Source organism: Acinonyx jubatus, chromosome B1 (assembly GCF_027475565.1).
Source record: "Acinonyx jubatus isolate Ajub_Pintada_27869175 chromosome B1, VMU_Ajub_asm_v1.0, whole genome shotgun sequence".
In the NCBI taxonomy this organism is placed as follows: domain Eukaryota; kingdom Metazoa; phylum Chordata; class Mammalia; order Carnivora; family Felidae; genus Acinonyx; species Acinonyx jubatus.
In genome coordinates this window covers 95,061,210-95,086,834 of record NC_069382.1, presented here as the reverse complement: position 1 = coordinate 95,086,834, position 25,625 = coordinate 95,061,210, and the positions used below count along the sequence as shown (strand labels likewise).

The 25,625-nt window shown below is 36.7% G+C and overlaps 1 protein-coding gene across 9 annotated transcripts in view; it reads right to left on the bottom strand.

Annotated features, from left to right (window-relative positions):
* LOC113601314 (uncharacterized) overlaps positions 1 to 25,625 on the bottom strand; it is a 90,919-nt gene that overhangs the window by 49,319 nt on the left and 15,975 nt on the right. For 2 of the 9 annotated variants that reach the window (XR_008296138.1, XM_053216981.1), the window contains one exon: positions 6,162 to 9,880. The exons of the other annotated variants lie outside the window; for them this stretch is intronic. The gene's annotated coding sequence lies outside the window, so the exon portion shown is untranslated. Of the gene's footprint in view, positions 1 to 6,161; positions 9,881 to 25,625 lie in introns of those variants that run through there. 9 annotated transcript variants of the gene reach the window in all.

Here is a 25,625-nt window from a genome sequence, read left to right as displayed (position 1 = left end):
ACAAGGAAGAAAAGAAAAGGAGAGGGGGGAAAGCAACAAAAATGACTTGTGTTATACATAGTAACTCTATGGTAAAATCATTTCCTCAACAAGTCATGACTGAAATGAAAGCCAATGACAGTGCCAGATTGTTCAAATAAGTAATGCTTCAAAAAGCTCTTCAGTGTATCTCCAGTGAATTCAGAGCAACAATAACAACAAAGTAAGTTTTTCTTATGTACACCTATCCTCCTGGTTTGTCTCTTCTCCAAAAGAACTTGAAAACTCTCTATGCATCAGGTGTAAAATTACCAATTTATGAAATGTTGCAAAATGCTGTTTTTAAAAAATGAATGAATGAAACAAAGTGAATGAACAGAGAGATCACAAGAGAGAGGGAGGCGGAGGGGAAGAAAAGAAGTATAAAGCAACCTAAAAGCTTTGAATATCTACACATTAATGATTTTTATTAGTGTCTCCATAGAATGTACAGGTAAGCTCTAAAACCCGCATCTACTTACCAAGTGACTTTCTGTGCTATTGCTTATAGCTAAAAAAGACACAATCCTTTCAGCAGAGTTGTAACCCATTTACCAGACTACACTGGTAAATGAGCCTTCTTTCCTCCCAAGCTCCCCAGAAAAGGTGTAATGGCAACTCCAGTCACTATAACTGTTCCACAACTGCCTTCAAGGAGATTTGAGAAAACCCAAAAGCCCACAAAGCTTATTGACTTATGTAAAGAATGCACAAAGGAATTTTATTTTCAATTCCAATTTCTTAATTTTTTTTATTATTTTCCCCAGCACAAAGCAGTCTTTGTGCCTGTGGATCTCCCTAAATGTTTTATGTCCCAAAGGACACAGAGGTGTGAAAAATGTGACTCAGGTTCTTGATAAATTCACATAATAAGACAAATGCTTGAAAATGAAAAGCAAATGAAATCCCTCTTTCCTCTAAATTTTCTTCCATGTCAAAGGTTAATCTTGCTTATTCAACAACTTGGACCTCAGCACGTGAAAAATAAGAAGTCTATCCAAGCGGTATCAACAGCTAAGATTTTAGAAATGTGAACAGAAAGTCTTTAGAAAAATAACCCAGGGTTAGCAGCTGGAGAAGAGTTCAGTTTTACTAGTCCAGAAATAAATTATTACAAACTGAGTAACTGATACAACATGTTCATTTGCTAACTTCTCCATAACCCACCAAGAAAATTTAAGAATGAGAACATTTGACATAAACTGCCTGACTCACTCTTAGAGCCCACTAAAATCTTGAGTATTCATCCTATAAAATAAAACTTTCAAGAATGTAACAATGAAAAAAATAAGTTCTTCTCTTTTATAGGAAAAGTATAATAATTAGACCTATATTTTAAGACAACAACAAATCCTACCATAGATTGCCCACTAAACACAACATAAATTCTTGCAAAATATTTATTATTTGTTCGTTCTCCTCCACCATTGGCAGGTTAATGAGAGCAAACCTCTGACGGGCCAGCAAAGAATTTAGCTTTAAATAGCAGATAAGATAGTTGCACATTGGTCATACTTCATTTTGTCCTGAAAAGAATTGGGACTTCTCTTTGTGTTCAGCTTACAAGTGGAATGATTATGAAATTGTGAGTGAAAACAGAAAGGTCAAGGGGCACCTAGGTGGCTCCCTGAGTTAAGTGTCCGACTTCAGCTCAGGTCATGATCTCGCGATTACGTTCATGAGTTCGAGCCCTGTGTTGGGCTCTGACAGCGTGGATGCTGGAGGCTGCTTCGGATTCTGTCTCCCTCTCTCTCTGCCCCTCCCCCACTGATGCTCTGTCTCTCTCTCAAACATAAATAAACATTTAAAAATTTAAAAAAAAAACAGGAAGGTCACAAAATTTACCTGCCAAAATGCCCTTAAAACTATTAACACGGACCATCTTGTCTACTCTATAAATTCTTAGTATTAAGGTAAAAATAATAGCTAACATGTAGTGTGTGCTAACTGTGCCAGGCACCGTTTAAAGCATTGACAAAAATTAATTCAAATAATATCACTTTTTGCATTCCTTGGAAGAAAAACTAAAACCATTTGGGAAAATGAAAACTGTCTGATTTGTCTGGATGGCTGGATCATGAGCTAACTTATTCTTTCATTTTGATTGCCATTAGCATTGCTATTGTTGTTGCTGTTGTTGTTGTTGTTGTTGTTGTTTTCACACAGTAAATACAAATGTAAAGTTTTTGTAAACTTCTTCCAAACACTTTTTGCACCCTGGAAAACGGGATAACAATAGTACCTTCCTCACAGGGTTCGTGTATCAGTTTTACACACTGCAAAAGTCTTTCCAAAACACTTGTATTCATACAACATTCAAATGCTTGCTGGATGTAATCAAACTTCTTAACTGATAATGGAACTCACTCTTTTTTATCTCACTACTTCTCTGTACAACCCTTCATTCTCGTCAGGCCCAAATTCACACCTAACTTATTCCAGCTATCTTTTTCTTTTTAATGTTTAATTCTTTATTTTGAGAAAGAGAGAGAGCGCATGTGCGCACAAGGGGGGAGGAGTAGAGAGAGAATCCCAAGCAGGTGCCATGCTGTCAGCGCAGAGCCCCACTTAGGCTTGATTTCACCATTCATAAGATCATGACCTGAGCCAAAATCAAGAGTCAGATGCTTAACAGACTAAGCCACCCAGGCACCCTGCTGCCCTGCCTATCTTAACTTGCTCTCCCTTCCCACATCCTTACAAATAAATTCATCACTCCTCTGTTAATTATGCCTTCCCCATCCTTCATCTTCCAATCAAATTTCCCTATCTCCTTGTAACTCTTCCCCATCCTACCTGAATCTGTCAAGTACAGAGTACCAACAATGTGCTTGGCACTTTTTCTATGTTATTTAATCCTATCAACAATTCTAGAGATAGTTAATAGTATTCCTATCACATACATGAGGATTAGAGAGCTTGTGATTTATTCAGGGTAGTGGAGCCAGGGTTTACTCTCAGTTATGCTGATCCATCCTGCACTTAAGAGCTTGTACCACAAAGGCCTTAAATTTATATTGTCTTGGAATGTTCTCTAATTGCTTAATATATGTTAAATCCATATTTTTCCCTAAGTTCCTTGATGTCTATATCTCATTCAGGGCACACATAAGCACTTGGTTAATACTTCTGGCAGACAAGGAAAGCAGTTATATGAAGTTTCCACAAAAGGGTTAATCTGTAAATATCATTCATCCCAAAATTCCCTACAAAGACTACAAACTAACAGAAGCTTCAAAAAACCTGGTAGAAGCTTCAGGAAAACATCATCATAGAGAAACACTCAATAAGTGTTTGAAGATGATGATGAGAAACTCTTGAGGGAGCTGGACCTTTGACAGACTAGAGTAGAAGTGTCAGAGGAAGATCAGAGTTGCCCTGCAAAATGTAAGCACCCAAACATTTAACTTCCAAAAAGTTTATGTCTTAAAAAGAAGTGGGAAAGATAAATAGGGTGTTTCCTTCGATAACTTTCATGTTCCCAGGCATTTCTTTTTCTTTTGACTCAAGAGGTCCATGTCAGCTGAAGCAGATTTAGAAGACAACTAAATTGGGTTGTTTCACTACCACTAAGTAAATTCTGACATAATTCTTTATCTTCTATCCAGAGGGCCAGATCCAAATGGAAAGGAGGTAGAGCAATGCCTGAACATGTCTTAGCAACCACTCACCCAGCTCTTATGGTACCACCAGGGAATATCCAGCCAAATAGCCTGAGTTGCTGTCTTGTATCCCTCCCACACCAGGCACTGCAACTGTATTAGAGAACTTCAAGCCCTGCCAAAGTGCCCTGAGGATGGAGCTAATGTCAATAAGCCCACAGCCAAAGAGATATCTGAGGAAAGCAAAACACTGATAGCACTAGATTTCAACCTTAGCCAATGGCTAATGGCCATACCTCTAAAAGAAAACTCCTACCCAACACCTTTTCAAACAGTCTTCTTAGTAATTTTTAAATATTAATTATTTCCATCACGATGGCCCTTAAGTGCTTAATAATTAGCCCTTTGGAAACAGTGAACAAATCAGCAGTTAAAATCCCCTAGCTCCTCACTGCAGTCCTGCTCAGTGATGTGTATGAGTCTCTTTCTGACTTTTATTCAACGCATGTGGCAGCTGGAGCACAGTCAACCCCATCCTTCAACAGCCTCATTTGCCTGGTTTGCAGGGGTCAGAGACAACAACACTCCAGCTGCCAGTTCCATGCCCAATGACAGGGTGAAGGATCTTTTCCATAGAAAGGCAAGGTTAATAAACAGCCCAAATCACTGACTTCTTATTCTTTTTACTCTCCTTCCTTCTCCTGTGCCAAGAGACCTCCCTCAGCTTTGTAACACCTTCTGTCACCAACACAATTAAGCCCACTACAATGCACCCACCCCAACACTCTGATTTGTAGAGAATACTAATATCACAAGACTTGGGCCAGCAGAGGAAAGAAGTATGATATCTTACTGGGAAAATATGTTCACTAAATCACTCATCCTCCCAAGAACTTATTTAAATACTCTTAAAATTTAACAAAGCATTATTATCTCCTCAAGCCCTAGGCACACTTACATAGAACACTATGTAAGAACGTACGTATTTTTTTTTAAGGAACTACTACACTATCATAGGAAACATCCCCAAAATATAAATATGTATATTTATATTATACATAGTATTATATATAAATATATAACCACAAATATTTAGAAATATATATTTCCAGGGTGTCTGGGTGGCTCAGTCAGTTAAGCACCCAACTTCAGCTCAGGTCATGATCTCACAGCTCATGAGTTCAAGACCCGCGTCAGGCTCTGTGCTGACAGCTTGAAGCCTGGAGCCTGCTTTGGATCTTGTGTCTCCCTCTCTCTCTCTCTGCCTGTCCCCAGTTCGTGCTATGTCTCTCTCTCTCTCTCTGTCTTAAAAATGAATAAACATTTTTAAAAATTAAAAAAAAAGAAATAGGGGTGCCTGGGTGGCGCAGTCGGTTGAGTGTCCGACTTCAGCCAGGTCACGATCTCGCGGTCCGTGGGCTCGAGCCCCGCGTCGGGCTCCGGGCTGATGGCTCAGAGCCTGGAGCCTGTTTCCGATTCTGTGTCTCCCTCTCTCTCTGCCCCTCCCCCGTTCATCTGTGTCTCTCTCTGCCCCAAAAATAAATAAATGTTGAAAAAAAAATTAAAAAAAAAAAAAAGAAATATATATTTACATAGAGCTATGTTATTTATATTTTGGATTTTTCCAATTATTTACATTTATGTATCCATGTATGAATATATAAACATTATATATATTTTTAATATATATAGATATTGCATAAAATATGTTAACATAAATATACAGTAACATAAATATTTCAAATAACATATATAAAACTGATTTTATATGTAAATACGATTTTTTCTAAAATATAAACATATATACCCTCACCCTGAACAAGACCTTGAGAGAGACATTCAAGTCCACAGTGAAATTTCTTCTGCCACTTATTTTATCTTTTTTATGTTTATTTAGGTTATGAATGGGGAAGGAGTGACAACCACAGAATCACCACTTCTAATGAAGTCTGGCTCTGCTAGCAGGTCAAATAAAAACATCAACAGTTCTACAACTCTGAGGTGTCCTCATTATTTAAGAAGAACACTCTCATTTTCAAGAGGAAGATAAAGGCATTATAAATAAAAGTTTTACTCCTAACTACTGACTAAAATAACTATTCTTAAGGACTTCATAGGTCAATATAACCAATCCAAAGTCAAGACTAAACTGAAGAGAACAAAAACTTTTAAATAAAGCTAAGACAATGATAATATTTATCTCCAGATACACATGTAACTCTCATAAAATAATATAGTCAATTGTTGGAAAAAGGTTGTTCACCAGTTTCAAAAATGTGTATATGCGTATGTAAGTCACAAAGAATTGGTATCAAGGAAGGTACATTTCTTACTCATTTATATTTATTTACTTTCCACTCAACAAATTTTGGAAAAGCATTTGGGGCAGAATTCCTTTCCAAACTATCAAATACTTTGCTAGTGAAAGGGTGTGGGCAGCAGTGGAAGTAGCATTAATATGGCTGCTGCTTTCCCCGCCCTTCCCCACACCAGGCTGTTTTACACCAGGTCAGCACTGTCCTCCCACATTCCCTTGATTCAAAGAAAAATAAATAAATAAACATTTAGCTATTTGGCAGTATGTCTGACTTTTTAAAAGCCATTCAATCAAACATTAAAAGTAAATAATTGTACAGTTTATGTATACAACTTGCATTGTTTATGGCAATTGTGAAGGGAAAGAGGCAAAGAAAGAGGAAATATTTTCTTCTGGCATTTCAAAGCTGCTTCTGACATAACAAGTTATTGCATTTTAAAAATACAAACTGCCTCAATAAATTCTATTCCCCTCAGGAAATGCCAAAATTGCATTCTACAAATACTAAAAAAAGAAGAACAAGAATTCTTCTGCCAAATACAAACATGGTATCTATCAGTGAAAGAGTTAAGAAAATGACAGAGCTCTGTAATAGATTTCCTTTTCATTTAAAATGTTACAAAATATTTTAGCAGCTCAGATGGATACATTTAGCACCTCATACCTTGAAAGCAATTATTAATTTCACTTAAAAAGTTGATTATCGATGCCATAGCCCTTTTCCCAAACATTTTTACCACAAAATTGTTTCATGACATATGTATTAACATCTTTTCGGGTGCTAATATTCTCAGAGCATAGCTGAGAAATCAGTTATACAGAATTTAATAATTTATTATCCAACAGTATGGATAACAGAAGTACATACATGTGCTTAAGAAGGAAAGAAAGGTATTTATAGATACATCAGACAATGCTCCTCAAATACTACGCTCAATAGTCCTGCCTCCCACTTTCCACTTCCAACCAGTATTACTCAGTTTCCATACCTTTTAGATAATTCCTTTATGTTATCCTAATTTTAGTTCTCAAAATAGTTCATGACTATTTAAATCAATCTTACTCAGATTTTTATTCACAGTTTTAAAAAAATCCAAATATAACTAAGCAAAACTGTATTAAGCCTGTGTAAATAAAAATATAAATGTAGTATTGAATTGGCAAAAAATATATGAATTAAGAAAGTATTCCCCTTTTCAAGAATACTACAGTTTTAGCTAAAGTAAATATGATAGAGAAAGGCTAGAGTATATATAAAATAACTCTGAAAGGATGCACAGAAACTGGTAATAATTGTTGTCTTTAGGGAATAAGACTAAAGGATTTTTTTACTATATACTCTTTTGTACTGTTGGAATTTGTCATATGTATGTATTCCTTTTTCCAAAAAATAAAAATAACACATTAAGAATTTTAAAACAAGGAAATAAAAATAAATAAATTTTAAAACAATAAAAATTTAAAATCCACATGGCGAACATAACATGGTGGGATTTGCCATCTACTTCATACATGAGAATTCCATATTTAGTAAAAAGTTAAGACTAAGTATGAAAATTATTTGTTGAAATCTCACAATTAGCAAGAAATACTAGGATTCCCCAGACAAAAACAAATAGCTTTCCAAAACAAAAAATAAAGCAGATGTTTATGGATTATAGTTGGTTTAAACATCTCTTTATTCAACACCAGTATTCAAATAAATATCTAAAAATTTAAAATTATTGAATCCACAGTCAGGGGTTGTTTAAAAAGCATTTCAGAACACAAGATATGGAAGAAGGAATATTAACCTTTCTGGGCACTGACACCACAACACAAACAGAAAATCCTTAGGGAAAGAGAAAAGGATTCAAATATAAAACTGTTTTTATTTGAATATAGTTGATATACAATGTTACATTAGTTTCAGGTGTACAAGTTAGTGATTTGACAAGTTTATACATTATGCTATGTTCACCACAAGTGTAGCTACCATCTGTTCCATTACAATGCAATTACAGTATCACTATTTCTTATGCTGTGCCTTTTATTCCAGTGACTTATTCATTCCATCAGTGGAAGCCTGTATTTTCCTCTCCCCTTCACCCATTTTGCCCAACGCCCCCACCCCACCAACCCTAGCAACCATCAATTTGTTCTCTGTATTTATAGGCCCAATTCTGGTGTTTGTTTATTCACTTGTTTTTTTTAGATTCCACTCGTGAATGGAATCATATGGTAGTTGTCTTTCTCAGTCTGACTTATTTCACTTAGCATAATACTTTCTAGGTCCATCCACGTTGTCTCAAATGGCACAATCTCTTCTTTTTTTATGGCTGTGTGATAGTGCACATTTTCTTAACCATTTGTCTGCTGATGGACACTAGTTGCTTCCATATCTTGGCAATTGTAAATAATGCTGCCACAAACATAGGGGTGCATATATCTTTTTGAAGTAGTATTTTCATTTTATTTGAGTAAATACCCAACAATAAAGTTATTCAATCATAAATACTATTTGTATTTTTAAAGTTTTGAGGAACTTCCATACTGTTTTCCATAGTGGCTGTACCAATTTACATTCTGACCAACAGTGCACAAGAGTTCCTTTTTCTCCATATCCTCACCAATACTTTTTATTTATTGTCTTTTTTATCTTACCCATTCAAACCGGTGTAAGGTGATATTTCACTGTGGTTTTCATTTGCATTTCCCTGATAACTAGTGAAATTAAGCATCTTTCCTTGCGTCAGTTGGTCATCTATATGTCTTTGGAAAAAGACATATATTTTCAGGTCCTCTCCCAATTTTTTTAAATGGATTGTTTGTTTTTTTGTTATTGAGTTCTATAAGTTCTTTATATATTTTGGATATTAACTCCTTATTAGATATATTATTTGTAAATATATTCTCCCATTCAGTAGATTGTCTTTTTGTTTTGTTGGTTTCTTTTACTGTGCAAAGCCTCTTATTTTGTTGTTGTCCAATAGTTTACTTTTGCTTTTGTTTCCCTTGCCTTAAGAGAAATATCTTGTGGGGTACCTGGGTGACTCAGTTGGTTAAGCATCCAACTTCGGCTCAGGTCATGATTTCACAGTTCATGAGTTCAAGCCCCACATTGGGCTCTGTGCTGAGAGCTCAGAGCCTGGAGCCTGCTTTGGATTCTGTGTCTCCCTCTCCCTCTCTGCCTTTCCCCCACTCATGTTCTGTCTCTCTCTGTCAAAAACAAACATTTAGGAAATTTTAAAAAAAAGAGAGACATATCTTGAAACATGTTGCAATGGTAGATGTCAGAGAAATTACTATGTTCTCTCCTAGGATATTTTATGGTTTCAGGTCTTATATTTAGGTCTTTAACCCATTTTTAGTTTATTATTATGTGGGTGGTTAGAAAGTGGTCCAGTTTCATTCTCTTACATACAGCTGTCCAGCTTTCCCAGCACCATTAATGGAAAAAAAAATATTTTCCCCATTGTAAATTATTACCTCCTGTCATATTAATTAAACATATAATTATGGGTTTATTTTTAGGATCTCTATTCTGTTCCATCAATCTACTTTTGTGCCAGTAACATACTGCTTTGATTATTACAGTTTTGTAGTATATCCTGGAATCTAGTATTGTGATACCTCCAGATTTGTTCTTTCTCAGGACTGCCTTGGCTACTTGGGGTCTTCTGTTCCATACAAATTTTAGTAATATTCATTCTACTATTGTAAAAAATGCTGTTGATATTTTGATAGAGATTGAACTGAATCTGTAGATTGTCTTGGATAGTGTGGACATTTTAACAATATTAGTTCTCCCAATCCATGAGCATGAAATATCTTCCCATTTGTTTGCATCACCTTCAATTTCTTACTTCGGTGTTTTATAATTTTCCAAAATACAGGCCTTTTACCTCTTTGGTCAACTTTATTCCTAGGTATTTTATTCTTCTTGGTGCAACTGTAAATGGTGCTGTTTTTTAGGGGAATATGGTTACATAAGTACTGAAAAATAATCCATAAGCAGAAAAACCCTATGTATTAAGACATTTGTTACAGTTTTATTTTAAAATGAGGAAAAAAAGAAATAACCTAAACGCACAATAGAGAAATTATTCAAAGTTACAGAACATCCCATAAATCAGTATCATGAATTTTCATAATAAAAACTGGAAAAAATGAAAATTGTTAACTAATGAAATTATAATACAAAACTGCATATATTCCATCACCAAAAATATGTTTCTATGCCATATGTGTAGTAATTCACTACTGCAGCTCCAAGACCATGGAGAGAAAAGAGCTCCAGGCCAAGACTCTTAATGTTCAACCACAGACACACGTGCACACACACGCACACGCACACACACACACACACACTTCTGCCATCACTTTAGGGCTTGTCATGAGAATGGACACACATATATGCCACATGAAAAACACTTCCCAAAATATTGTCCCCTTCCTCAATCTTGAGGAAATTCCCCCAAATAACCCATTACCATCCAAGATTAGAATCCTTTTACCTATCTCAATACAAACCACACTTCTATCTCCTCCCTTTTTTGAAGCATAATTCTAAGCTTCATCCTATTCACTGGAACTAAAACCCTGAGACACAAAAGATTTTGAAATCTTCTATGCCAGTTGATAAGGGATAATGTCGTGAAGGAAAAAGAGAAGTTAGGAAGAGTAGCCAGTTTAATTGAGGGAAATACAATTCATTTGTTCAACCATCCAACACAAATGTACCTCATGAATAGGATACACTGGCATGGAGACCACAACAGTAAGCAACATAAACACAGCTCCCATTCCCATTGGGGGTAACGAACAATGAGTTCTATTTGGATACGCTGAATTTGAGTTATTGCCAGGATAACCTAATGGATAAGCTTACAGACAGAAACATGGTTTTCAAAAAAGTGCAGGCAAGATTCCACAGAGTTACTTTTAGATGGAATAAATAAAATTGAATAAAGAGGGCTTAAAGAGGTTGAGTAATTGAGTGTTTTGCTGAGAATACAACCCAGGCTTGGTAGAATGGGCAATAAGCAAGATGTCAATTCCACAAAATTTGGAGACCTCAGAAAAGGAAGTCTGCTTGTTATGAATGATGAGGTCTACAGGAGAGTCACGCCAGGATCAGGGTTAAGGTGGAGTGACGACAAGAGTCGGAGACCTCAAGGAGAGCCAGGCCTATGCAGCTCACAAAGTGGAATAGGATCATTTTCATTAGCCAAAGACTTTTTTTAGCATATGAGCAATTTAAATCAACACAACAGAGCATGAGATAAATTTCAGTAATATCTCCACAAATAATGATTCTTGGAAGAGAAGGAAACTTAAAAGAGGTCGACATGCCCTAAGAGACCTGGGGGTGGGGAGTGGAGGGGGTAATTCCATAAATACAAACAATAAAATGGCCTGGAGATGAGCTGAAAGAAAAAATTTATAACAGTATGTTTTTATACATACATATATATATATTTTAAATATAGGACTCACAGAAAATACATTTTAGAAAAAAACAGGAAAATGTTTTTTAAAATTATATAACTTCAAAGACCACTTGAAAACTTGGAAAGAAAAAAACGGGAGGTAACATTGGATAATACTGCTTCATCTAGAAAAAATGCAGCAATGAATGAGAATAAGCTACTCAAAAAAATAAATAAATAAAAGCCTCCAAATTCCCTATACTGATAGAGAAGATGTTGGGTTAATGTTACTATGGTGTTTAGAGTAGCATAATTGGGCAGGGGGTACTTTTAAGCAAATCTGATGTTTTTAATAATATTTCACCATTTCATCTCTGACATCAGTTTTTAAAATTAGGAAATTCCAAAGTCAGTCAGAGAGAATTTAATAATTATGTAATTTATTAACTTGGGGGGACAGGTAGTTTAGTGTTTAATTTTAAAACTTAACCTTTTTTTAAGAGCCTCAATGGATTGAATCTGGTGAATTTTTCCATATTTTTATGAGGACAAAATGCTATTAAGACCTATAAACAAAATGTATTTTTATTAAAAATAACTAATGCTTAGTGAAAAGTTCAAAGGCTGGAAAAGAAGCACTAAAAGAGTTTTTAAAAGCAATAGTTCAGATCACTCAGTTACTGGAAAAGTCATTTTCATAGTTAACCTTCAGAGCTAGGCAGCAGCTGGAAAAGCAGCTTATTTTATTATACAGTTAATAAACGTCACGCACTTTTCTTGAAAGAGTCAAAATATGTTTCCTTAAATAATGCAAACAACTGTGTAAGAGCAAACAAGATATACAGTAGATTTAACACACAATGCATACCATCATAAAATATACCTCTCAATCAGATGCAATGTATGATCACTGTCTCCTGTATCCAAAATATAAATAGAGAATATAAAAAAAATTTGTTAAAATTGAATAAATCTGAATGTAGAATCTACCTTAATATTACTGGCTTTAAGTTAAATTTTCTCAATTTAATAATGTTTTAAATTATAAATGTCCTTGTTCCTTAAAGATTATGCTGAAGTATTTGGGGATAAAATGTCTTAAACTTACTTTCATATATATTTATTAAGTGTGTGTATACAAGAGACACAAAAGCACATGTTTCAAAAAATTAAAAATTGGTAAATCTAAACAGTATTATGGGCATTCACTGCACTATTATTCCAATATTTCTGTAGGTTTTTAATTTTTATAAATAAAAAGCTGGGGTGGGAGGGGACAAGATATCTCAATGCAACATTTTTAGAGAACAGAATCTTGGGGCACCAGGGTGGCAGAGTCGGTTACGCATCCAACTCTTGATCTCGGCTCAAGTCATACTCTCTCATGTCCTGCTTTGGGCTCTGCACTGATGCTACAGAGCCTGGTTGGGATTCTGTCTCTACTTCTCTCTGACCCTCCCCTGCTTATGCTCTCTCTCTTTCTTAAAATAAATAAACTTTAAAAAAAATTTTATTTTTGAATGTACACACACTTTTTTTTAATATTAAATTTATTGTCAAATTGGTTACCATACAACATCCAGTTCTCATCCCAACAGGTGCCCTCCTCAATACCCATCACCCACTCTCCCCTCCCTCCCACCCCCCATCAAACTTCAGTCTATTCTCAGTTTTTAAGAGTCTCTTATGGTTTGGCTCCCTGCCTCTCTAACTTTTTTTTTCCTTCCCCTCCCCCATGGTCTTCTGTTAAGTTTCTCAGGATCCACATAAGAGTGAAAACATACGGTATCTGTCTTTCTCTGTATGACTTATTTCACTTAGCATAACACTCTCCAGTTCCATCCACGTTGCTACAAAGGGCCATATTTCATTCTTTCTCATTGCCACATAGTATTCCATTGTGTATATAAACCACAGTTTCTTTATCCATTCATCAGTTGAGGGACATTTAGGCTCTTTCCATAATTTGGCTATTGCTGAAAATGCTGCTATAAACATTGGGGTAGAAGTGCTCCTATGCATCAGTACTCCTGTATCCCTTGGGTAAATTCCTAGCAGTGCTATTGCTGGGTCATAGAGTAGGTCTATTTTTAATTTTTTGAGAAACCTCCACACTGGTTTCCAGAGCGGCTTCACCAGTTTGCATTCCCACCAACAGTGCAGGAGGGTTCCCCTTTCTCCACATCCTCTCCAGCATCTATAGTCTCCTGATTTGTTCATTTTAGCCACTCTCACTGGTGTGAGGTGATATCTCAGTGTGGTTTTGATTGGTATCTCCCTGATGAGGAGTGATGTTGAGCATCTTCTCATGTGCCTGTTAGCCATCTGGATGTCTTCTTTAGAGAAGTGTTTATTCATGTTTTCTGCCCATTTCTTCACTGGATTATTTGTTTTTTGGGTGTGGAGTTTGATGAGCTCTTTACAGATTTTAGATACTAGCCCTTTGTCTGATATGTCATTTGCAAATACCTTTTCCCATTCCGTTGGTTGCCTTTTAGTTTTGTTGATTATTTCCTTTGCTGTGCAGAAGCTTTTTATTTTGATGAGGTCCCAGTAGTTCATTTTTGCTTCTAATTCCCTTGCCTTTGGAGATGTGTCGAGTAAGAAATTGCTGCGGCTGAGGTCAGAGATGTTATTTCCTGCTTTCTCCTCTAGGGTTTTGATGGTTTCCTGTCTCACATTCAGGTCCTTTATCCATTTTGAGTTTATTTTTGTGAATGGTGTGAGAAAGTGGTCTAGTTTCATTCTTCTGCATGTTGCCGTCCAGTTCTCCCAGCACCATTTATTAAAGAGAATGTCTTTTTTCCATTGGATATTCTTTCCTGCTTTGTCAAAGATTAGTTGGCCATACTTTTGTGGGTCCAATTCCAGAGTCTCTCTTCTATTCCATTGGTCTATGTGTCTGTTTTTGTGCCAATACCATGCTGTCTTGATGATTACATCTTTGTAGTAGAGGCTAATGTCTGGAATTGTGATGCCTCCCGCTTTGGTTTTCTTCTTCAAAATTACTTTGGCTATTCAGGGTCTTTTGTGGTTCCATATAAAATTTAGGATTGCTTATTCTAGTTTTGAGAAGAATGCTGGTGCAATTTTGATTGGGATTGCATTGAATGTATAGATAGCTTTGGGTAGTATTGACATGTTAACAATATTTATTCTTCCAATCCATGAGCACGGAATGTTTTTCCATTTCTTTATATCTTCTTCAATCTCCTTCATAAGCTTTCTATAGTTGTCAGCATACAGATCTTTTACATATTTGGTTAGGTTTATTCCTAGGTATTTTATGCTTCTTGGTGCAGTTGTGAATGGGATCAGTTTCTTGATTTGTCTTTCGGTTGCTTCATTAGTGTATAAGAATGCAACTGATTTCTGTACATTGATTTTGTATCCTGCGACTTTGCTGAATTCATATATCACTTCTAGCAGACTTTTGGTGGAGTCTATCAGGTTTTCCATGTATAGTATCATGTCATCTGCAAAAAGTGAAAGCCTGACTTCATCTTTGCCAATTTTGATGCCTTTGATTTCCTTTTGTTGTCTGATGGCTGATGCTAGAACTTCCAACACTATGTTAAACTACAGCAGTGAGAGTGGACATCCCTGTCGTGTTCCTGATCTCAGGGGGAAAGTTCTCAGTTTTTCCCCACTGAGGATGATATTAGCTGTGGACTTTTCATAAATGGCTTTTATGATGTTTAAGTATGTTCCTTCTATCCCGACTTTCTTGGGGGTTTTTATAAGAAAGGATGCTGAATTTTGTCAAATGCTTTTTCTGCATCAATTGACAGGATCATATGGTTCTTTTCTTTTCTTTTATTAATGTGATGTATCCCATTGATTGATTTGCGAATGTTGAACCAGCCCTGCAGCCGAGAATGAATCCCACTTGATCATGGTGAATAATTCTTTTTATATGCTGTTGAATTCGATTTGCTAGTATCTTGTTGAGAATTTTCACATCCATATTCATCAGGGATATTGGCCTGTAGTTCTCTTTTTTTGCTGGGTCTCTGTCTGGTTTGGGAATCAAAGTAGTATTTTGTGTTTAATTTCAAATTTGCCCTCTTCCCAACCCCTGCTTTCCATCCTGAGTCAGTTCAAATGTTCTTTCTAGAAGCATTTTCTGATTGCCCCAAGCTAAGTTAGATGTCTTTCCACGTTCTCTTAATTATCCCATAAGTGCTTGCAATATAAGAATGAATAAGATACTTTTAAATCCATCAGCAAGCTCTTAGCCTAGTAGTGGGAGACCATCAACCATGCAAAAAAAAATCATTATGTGTATCATCTATTATCATGCCACCCACCAAGTAGTCAAAAACCTCAGATTCCTCTCTTGATTCTTCTCTTTTCTCAAATGACATCTAGGCCATTGGCAAGTTGACTGTATCATCAGACATATCCTGAATGCATCCATTTTTCTCTATTTCCACTATTATCCTGGCCCAGACACTACCTTCTCTCATCTGGATTGCTACTATGAAATACAACTGGTCTTCCCTCTTGCCTGCCCTCAATCTATTTTCAACACAAGATCCAGAGTAATCTTTTAAAACATAAAACAGATCATGTCAGTCCCCTCTTTAATCCTTCTAATGGTTTCCATTTGGAATAAAATCCAAATTTCTTGGCTGCCTACCAGGTTCTATGTAATCTGGACCTGTCCATATCTCTGGCTTAATCTCCATCTAATCTCCCTCTCACACAGTACACTTCAGCCACACTGGCCTTTCTTCTATTCCTCAAATATACCAGATTGTTCCCTCTTACACTTTTGCACTAGTGATTTCCTCTGCGTAAAATGCTATGGATACTTGTGTGGCTGGCCCATTACTACCATGCAGGTCTCAATTAAAATGTTACCAACAAGCAAAACCTAAATCCAGCAGAAGGAAGGAAATAATAAAGATCAGAGCAGAAATAATGATATAGAAACTAAAAGGAGCAATAGAACAGATCAATTAAACCAGGAGCTGGTTCTTTGAAAAAAATCAATAAAATTGATAAATCCCAGCCAGACTTATCAAAAAGAAAAAAGACCCAAATAAATAAAATCACAAGTGAAAGAGGAGAAATAACAACCAACACCACAGAATTACAAACAATTATAAGAGAATATTATGAAAAAGTATATGCCAACAAATTAGACAACCTAGAGGAAATGGATAAAATCCTAGAAACATAAACTACCAAAACTGAAACAAGGAGGAATAGGAAACTTGAACAGACAAATAACAAGCAAACAAATTGAATCAGTAATCAAAAAGTCCCAACAAACAAAAAATAGAAAAGGAAAACTTCCAAATTCATTCTATGAGGCCAGCATTACCCTGATACCCAAACCAGATAAAGACTCCACTAAAAAAGAGAACTACATATCGTTGATGAACATGGATGCAAAAATTCTCCATTCAATATTAGTAAACCAAATACAATAAAACATCAAAAGAATCATACACTACAATTAAGTGAATTATTCTTGGGTTGCAAGGATGGTTCAATACTCGCAAATCAATCAATGTGATATACCATATTAATTTTTAAAAAAAGGACAAGAACCGTATCATCATTTCAATAGATGCAGAAAAAGCATGTGACAAACTACAACAACCATTCATGGTAAAAACTCTCAACAAAGTAGGGTTAGAGAGAACATAGCTTAACATAAAAAAAGCCATATATAAAAAACCTACAGCTGATATCATCTTAAATGGGGAACAACTAAGAGCTTTTCCTCAATGGTCAGGAACAAGACAGGGATGTCAACTCTCACCACTGTCACTTAACATAATATTGGAAGTTCTAGCCTCAGCAATAAGACAACAAAAAGAAACAAAAGGAATCCAAATGAACAAGGAAGAAGTAAAACTTTTACTATTTGCAGATGAAATGATACCCTGTATAGAACACCCAAAACACTCCACCAAAAGACTGCCAGAACCAATAAACAAATTCACTAAAGTTGCAGGATACAAAATCAAAATACAGAAATCTGTTGCATTTCTGTACACCAAGCAACAAAAAGAGAAATTAAGGAATCAATCCCATTTACAATTACACCAAAAACAATAAGATACCTAGGAATACACCTAACCAAAGAGGTGGGGAACCTGGGTGGCTCAGTCAGTTGAGCATCTGACTCTTGATTTCGGCTTGGGTCATGATCCCAAGATCTTGGGATCAAGACCCCACCAGGCTCTGTGTTGAGCATGGAGCCCACTTGGGATTCTCTCTCCCTCAACCCCTCCCTCTCTCTCAAGAGAAAAAAAAAAAGTAACCAAGAGAAGAAAGACCTTTACTCTGAAAACTATAAGACATTGATGACATAAGTTGAAGAAGACACAAAGAAATGGAAAAACATTCCATTCTCATGGATTGGAAGAACAAATCTTGTTAAAATGTCTATACTACCCAAAGCAATCTATACATTTAATGCAATCCCTATCAAAATATCAACTGTATTTTTCACAGAGCTAGAACAAACAATCCTAAAATTTCCATGGAACCACAAAAGACCCAGAATAGCCAAAGCAACCTTGAAAAAGAAAAGCAAAGCTGGAGGCATCACAATTCTGGACTTCAGGTTATATTACAAAGCTGTAATACTAAAAACAGCATGGTACTGGCACAAAAACAGACACGGGAAATAGAGGGAAACAGACACAGGGAAATGTAAATCAAAATGATAGTTGTTTAAGTAACTTTGAGATATTACCTCACAGCTACTAGGACACCTAAAATCAAAAAGATATGTTAACAGGTGTTGATGAAGTTATTATGATGCCACTACCATTTGCAGGTCAGCTTACTGTTAAAGCTCTGTACTTGATTAAAATTATAAAATAAATATGAATCAGGCATTTTTCAGGATATATATTTTGAAATTTATTGTGTCAAACCTATAACAAACTCACTAGAGAAAAATTGTATCTACAGAAAGATTAGCTAAAGAAAATGCCATGCATCCATTATTCTTGCTTATGCCAAGACTTTACCTAAAACCAAAGAATCAGAAGTTTGAAGTATGGCTCAAGCATCTGTGTTTTTCAGAAGCATGCAAAATGATTCTACTTTTGTAGTCAGGGTTTAGAAATACTCTATTCTAAAATTTACTCTTGAATGAAACAAAGCCACCATAAAACTAAGTATCCAAATGCATTACATTATACTCTACCATAGAATATCTTTTCCTGAATAGTGATTTGAACTAATGTCAGTCTACATTGATGGACTTTATTTAAACCCTTATGAAGTCTCACTGTATTGATAATATGATGCTAAAGACATTTGTTTTTACAATATCTCATAATGTCCTCTCTATGAAGTCTCGTGGGAGATGTTTTAGTCTGATCTCACTATCAAAAAATAAATAAACTCTCCTAAACTATTTTTATATCATGAATACTATGAATCGTGTAAAGGATCCTATTCTCTACTTTCGGTGGTTATCATACAGCTTGAAACAAAAATTTGGGAGCACAGGGAGAGAGTTAAGATGCATAGTAGTATGGGAACCCTGACCTTGTCTCACCCTGAAACACAGCTAGACCAGGATCAAACCACGTTGAACACCTAGGAAATTGATCTGAAGATTAATGCAACAGTTTGCATAATTTGAACCAGAGAACTTGGCAGGTACATGGTGTGGAGAGGTAAATTGGGGGAGAGAAAAGCCACAGACCCACAGAGGGTAGGGAGCCATTTTCGTAGAGAGACGACAGAGAGAGAAAGCGAAAGGGGGAGCGTGTGGTGCATTTGGATTGTGCTAGAAAGGCACCCCTCCCCCAAAAGTAGCTGGAGAGAAAGAAAGAAATAGTGAAAACACTCACAGGGGACTGGACAAGAAATCTGTTCCCCAAAACAATTGACGGGGAGAAAGGAGAGTGTTTCAATACTACCAGGATTCTACAATCAGTGGAGCACAAAGTCTGAAGTTTTGGAGCTCAGTGCCTGGTGGTATTCCAGTGAGGAAGTAGGGCAAATACCCAAAAGCAGACACCGCAGTCTGATGGGTCTGTGTGCCACATGGGGAGAAGGGGTTCCCCTAACTGGAGTGCATTTGGTAGAGGCCATACAGCCTCCCCACTGGCAAAAGTCCCACCAGACCCCAGAGAGCTGCCATGTTTACTGATACTGAACAAAGACACCACAGTGCAGCAAAACCGGGCAGAAGCTATGTATTGTGATTTACCATAAACTCTTGAGCCTCTGCTGCTCTGCAATCAAATGTTTTCTGGGACAAGCTGGCACCCGACCATTGCTTGGCAAGACCCTCCCCCAGAGAGTCACATGGGCCCAAACCACAAGGGTCTCTGAAGTGTGGGGTTTTGAAACACAGCCCCATCTGAGATAAAACTCTGGAGGGAGGTGCCACCTTACAGACTGTTTGGACACATATAGAGTAAAGGCAGGGAATGGATGGAAGCCTGAGACAGAGGAGGGGTGGTGCTCAATCGCGTGTCTGTGAGGGCCATGCCAGAGACTAGAGAGCAGAGTAAGGCCATTTTCACCTCCAGTGTTACACAAACAAGAATGGACCCCAGTGACCTAAGCAGCGCCACCAAGTGGAGAATGGAGCTGTTACACCAAACCCCAGCCACCTACACCTTCCAGGCACATCCCCTAGATGACCAGCACAAATCCCATCTACCTATTTAGTCTACCTACCATAGTGTGCTGCTTTCCAGAGGAAACTGGATCTAACTTCATTCAGGTTTCATTCTGTGTGCTTGTTTATTCTCATTTTCTTTCCTTCTGTTTTTGCTTCTGTTGTTTTCCTTTTTCTTTCTTTTCTTTTGCTTTCTTGGATACAGGAAGAGCAAAGTTTTTTATTCTATTCAACTTTTAGTTTATTCTATTTTATTATTTAAAATTTTAATTTTTAATTTAAGTTTTTTCTCTTCTCTTTATTCTCTATCAAGCTTCTCTCAACAAGCAGACAAAAACACACCTAGAATCTAGCTTCCTTTATTTTATTTCTGTTGTTTTGTTTTAACTTTTTTTTATTTTTTATTTTTTTTTCTTCCTCCAAAATGACAAGATAGAGGAATTCACCCCAAAGAAAGAACAGGAAGAAATGATGGCCAGGGATTTAGTTAATACAGATATAAGTAAGATGTCTGAACTAGAATTTAAGACAATGATTATAAGGATACTAGATGGGCTTTCAAAAAGCATAGAAGATACAGGAGAATCCCTTTCTGCAGAGATAAAAGAACTAAAATCTAGTTAGGCTGAAATTAAAAATGCTATAACCAAGAGGCAATCTCAAATGTAAGCCATTACGGTAAGGATGGACGAGGCAGCAGCAAATCAGTGATACAAAAGATAAAATTATGAAAAATAATGAAGCAGAAAAAAAAGAGGGAAACAATGGCAAAAGATCACGATGAAAGATTTAGAGAACTCAGCAACAAATAATCCAGTGAAGAAATGGGCATAATACGTGAACAGACAGTCATCCAAAGAAGTCATCCATTTGGCTAACAGACATATAAAGATATTCAACATCACTCATCATCAGGGAAATACAAATCAAGCCACAATGAAATACCTATCTCCTCACACCTGTCCAAATGGCTAAAATTAACAACTCAGGATACAACAGGCATTGTATCAGCAAAGATGCAGAGAAAGGGGAATACTTTAGCAATGTTGGTGGGAATGCAAACTGGTACAGCCACTCTGGAAAGCAGTGTGGAGGTTCCTCAAAAAATTAAAAATAGAACTTCCCTACAACCCAGCAATTGCACTACTATGCATTTATCAAAGGATACAAAAATGCTGATTCAAAGGGGACATACACCCCAATGTTTACAGCAGCACTACTGACAAAAGCCAAAGTATGGAAAGAGCCCAAATGTCCATCAACTGAAGAATGGATAAAGAAGATGTGGAGGGTGTGTGTGTGTGCATGTGTGCGTGCGTGTGTGTGTGTGTGTGTGTGTGTGTGTGTGTGTGTGAAATGGAATATTACTCAGTGAAGAAAAAGAACAAAATCTTGCCATTTGCAACAACATGAATGGAACTAGATTATATTCTGCTAAGCAAAGTAAGTCAGAGAAAGACAAATATCATATGATTTCACTCATGTGGAATATAAGAAACAAAACAGATGAACACAGGAGAACAGAAGGAAAAATAAGATAAAAACAGGGAGAAGGCAAACCATGAGACTCAAATTCAGAAAACAAACTGAAGGTTACCGGAAGGGAGCTGGGTGGGGGTATAGGCTAAATGGATGATGGGCATTGAGCAGGGTACTTGTTGGGATGAGCACTGGGTGTTACATGTAAGAAAAATCATGTAAGATGAATCACTAAATTCTTCTCCTGAAACCATTACTACACTACATGTTACTTGGATTTAAATTTAAATAAATAAATAGATTTTTTTAATAATAATAATATATCAATATTGTTTCATCAGCTGTTACAAATAAACACACTAATGCAAGCTGCTAATGATAGCAGAAATTGGGTAGGGACGGGGAAGGTGAGGGCATATATAGGAACTCCCTGTACCTTCTGCTCAATTTTTCTGTAAACCAAAAATTTCTCTAAATAAATAAAGCTTAGTAATTTAAAAAACAAAACAAAACAAAATTAGGGGCACCTGGGTGACTCAGTTATTTGAGTGTCTGACTCTTGATTTTGGCTCAGGTCTTGATCTCACAGTCATGGGATCTAGCCCTGCATCAGGCTCCCAACTGAGCTCAGAGACTGCTTAAAATTTCTCTCTCATTCTCCCTCTGCCCTTCCTCTGCTCTCTTATATGCACATGCCCTCTCTTTCTCTAAAAAAAATAAATAAATAAAAATAAAGGTTGGATAAGCTTTTGGTAGAACCAGGACTTTTTAGTAAGTGGCAGAGCATTTTGATGCCATATAGAGCATTTTGATGGCATACAGCAGCATATATTTGGCCACTGACTTGGGTTTCTTTGTTTTTATCAGTTATACAGTTGGCTTTTAACTATTGTGACTGTTCTGACACAAGCAGGTCACTTGAGGCCTCAGGTGCTGCCACATGGATTCCCATTGCAGCCCATGGTGCCCTGTCTATACTAAATGGCTGTTCATCAAGCAATTATTATATGGATGAGCGACTTTAGTCAAAGAGGCCATAGACCAATGGTGGGGACTCAGACAACAGGGTGTTTGTTGCAGCTTGATCTTGAACTGCATAGGTATGGCATGAGTATGTTAGAATGAGATAAGAACTTATTATAAATTTCCATCTCCCATTTTGGTGGATATTTGCTGCTTTTAACTGCAAGAATTCCAATTCAAAACACTGGTGAGTTCTAACTTTACATTATTAGAAACTTGGTATAAAAATAAGTATCTGGACCAGATATCCAACCAACACCAACGTGGGCTTGACCAGTAGACCCTCCCTAAAAGACAGACCTCAGGGCTCTGAACAATCCCACAGAACACAACTATAGCACAAGACTGAAAATGCCCCCTTTTAGGCACCTTAGAAGCTCCGTCACTAGATAGAACTTACACAAGATTCACCACATGATGTCAGGGAGATGGGACCCCAAAGGGATACAAAAATAAAAAGATTTTGATAGTACATTAATAGGTTTTCACTGAGGTGAAGGAAAAATACCTCAGGTGAGACTTGGTAATTTTAATTAGGGCTACTAACATTACAAGGTTTAAACTTAGCAAGAAACAAAAAAAGTCTCTACAGCCACTTTCTGAGGGTGAGAAAGTATGCATAGGTATTTCTTTCCTCTGGATAGAGTTAATCCATGTTACAAAAATTAATCCCTTGGTAAGGGGTTTCTTTCCATCAAGTTTAAACTCATTGGTCATGTGTCCTGGATGTATGGCTCCACTGGCATCCAGATCAAAGTGATGAAAAAAGATTTTCTCTTTCTTCCTTTCACTCTTTCATTTTTCAGTTACTATGCCAGATATCTTCATTAATGGGGTCCTGTGCCCTCTGGATTCTGGCTAGTTCAGTCATTTGGGAGCAACAGAAGGAGACTGGAAGAAGGGAAGAGAGTGGCACTGGAATATATACTCCCCAGGTTCTCTCAATGCCATGGTCAGAAGGTCCTCTCCCACAACTCTCTCCCTTTCAGGGTTCCAAGTAATCTCTCATTTCCCCTATCAGGTCTAAGGGTGGTAACAGCATTCCACTTACCAGTCCCAGGGGTGTACACTATTTCCTGTGTCTTCTCACTACCCACCACTTTATTAAACTTCACTCGAATTATCTTAAGTAGAAGTGTGCCACCTATTTCCTACAGGGCCCCTGGCTAATAAAGATACCACTGAGTTTCTGGCATGGACCTTCAGAAACACTAAGTACAAGGTTTTAAGGAACATAACTTTGCCTGGGATAGCTGTTTTCAGGACTTAAGATCCACCTGAGCGAGGAATCAGTGGTGTGATAATGTTAGAAAGTCTGCTGGCCCTTTAGAATCTTTTTTAAAAATAAAATTTATGAGAGATTTGCTTAAGAATCAATAAAACCTCTGAGGCCTTGAAGAAACTTCATCAATTCCAGTGAAAAATAGTATAGGCTATAACCATGGAAACAAAAACAACTCTACTCAAGACATCAAGAACCTCTAGCTAAGAACTTGAGGTCAATATAAAACTTCAATGTCTGTGAATGTTAATTCACAAGTCTGAAAGAATTTGATATTTGACCTTAATTCCCCCAGACTCTCAACTTGAAAAGAGGTGAATCTTTGAACATCTATTTTTTTCCCCAAGAAATTTATAATGTGAGAATATTTGTCCTTCAAACTTAGGGCATTTTTTTACATTTTGTCTTAAGGAATATTCTAATGTAGTTTCATTTTATTTTATAATTTATTTTCATTTTATAATTTCTAAGCTATGTTGGACAATATGGGGATCATAGTTTTGTTTTTGTTTTGTTTTTTTATGGGAACTAGAGTATCAAGTTTCTACCTTGTGTACAAAGGTGTTTTGGAGTCCACTTAAATAATGTGCAGTTTTGACCCATTCACAGCTTGTGAGGAGCAAAACCTATATTGCCACCAATAGCTCAAAGAGGATCCAAAAGAAGCAATGAGTTACACCGAGGGAGTCAATTCAGGAAAGTGTAACAGGAATGCTCTTGACACAGTGCTAATCACTTCCTCACCCCACAGAGCAGACATAACCTAATAGGTTCAGTTCAGGGTGTTTCTAGGGAACTTTTGGGGGGGAAATCTTCATTATAAGGGACTGGTCAGTGCATTGCAGGATATTTAGCATCCTTGACCCATCCCTCCACCCCCAAACACCATCAGTATTCCCATAATCATTGTTACAACAAAAACTTCCCTAGGGAAGATAATGCTGGTTTAGAACCACTGGGTTAAAAGAACAAGAATCTCAAAAAGTTAATTTCTTTCTGGCTCCTGATGTTTCCTTCCAATGTGAAGGGAGTCCCATTAAAGTAACATTCTTGGGCTCTTGCCAAAACTTTACTCCCTCCTCCCCAAGAGAGGCACACAGACTTACTGATTGCAAATTTAAGAAAAATGTAATGGCACGTTCAACTTGTTTCCCTTTCCCTTTCTCTTTGAAACAATCTGACTACAGCAAGCAAACATTCAGTGCTACTCCCCAGGCTGAAGGTTGTATAGTGCAGCTCTGACCCTTCAGGGCACTGCCTGCCTAGTCCTGTGCTGTTTGAGACTATGTGGAGAAGGCTGCCTAGCCCTGAAGTCTGTTTTGAGGAAGCTCATTGTTCCTACAGCTAAACCACAACCACCAAAAATCAGCCTTATAAAAAATGAAGGTGATGTTTTCAACTCTTATCCTTCCTATATCATTTCTCAGTTCATTCAAAGCATTAAAAGAAATGAGGGACATTTTTTTACATGCCCTCCTCAAACCCAAATAGCTACCATACTTCTGCCCATCTACTTAAATTTTCTACTAATTTAGATTTCTTTACCCATCACACAGATCCTTCTTCAACAAAACTTTTCACCATCTAAATAAAGCCTACATTTTTGAAAAATCTAGTCTTCTCACCCTCTCCCAGTCATATGCAGTCTATGCTAGCTAAGAAAATGTAGACACTTAGAGTTTGATATTAAAAGCTTAGGGAAGGACAATAACAAGAGCCATCTAGGAAAATCTTAATTCACAACCATTTTATTCTAAATATCTATTTGTTTTTTCCTGTCCCTAAAATTCCTGAATAAGGTTGACCTTCTAAAGAATCTTCAATAAAATCATTCTATCACTAAGATTGATCTTAGAAACCATACAGATTAAAAACTCACTGT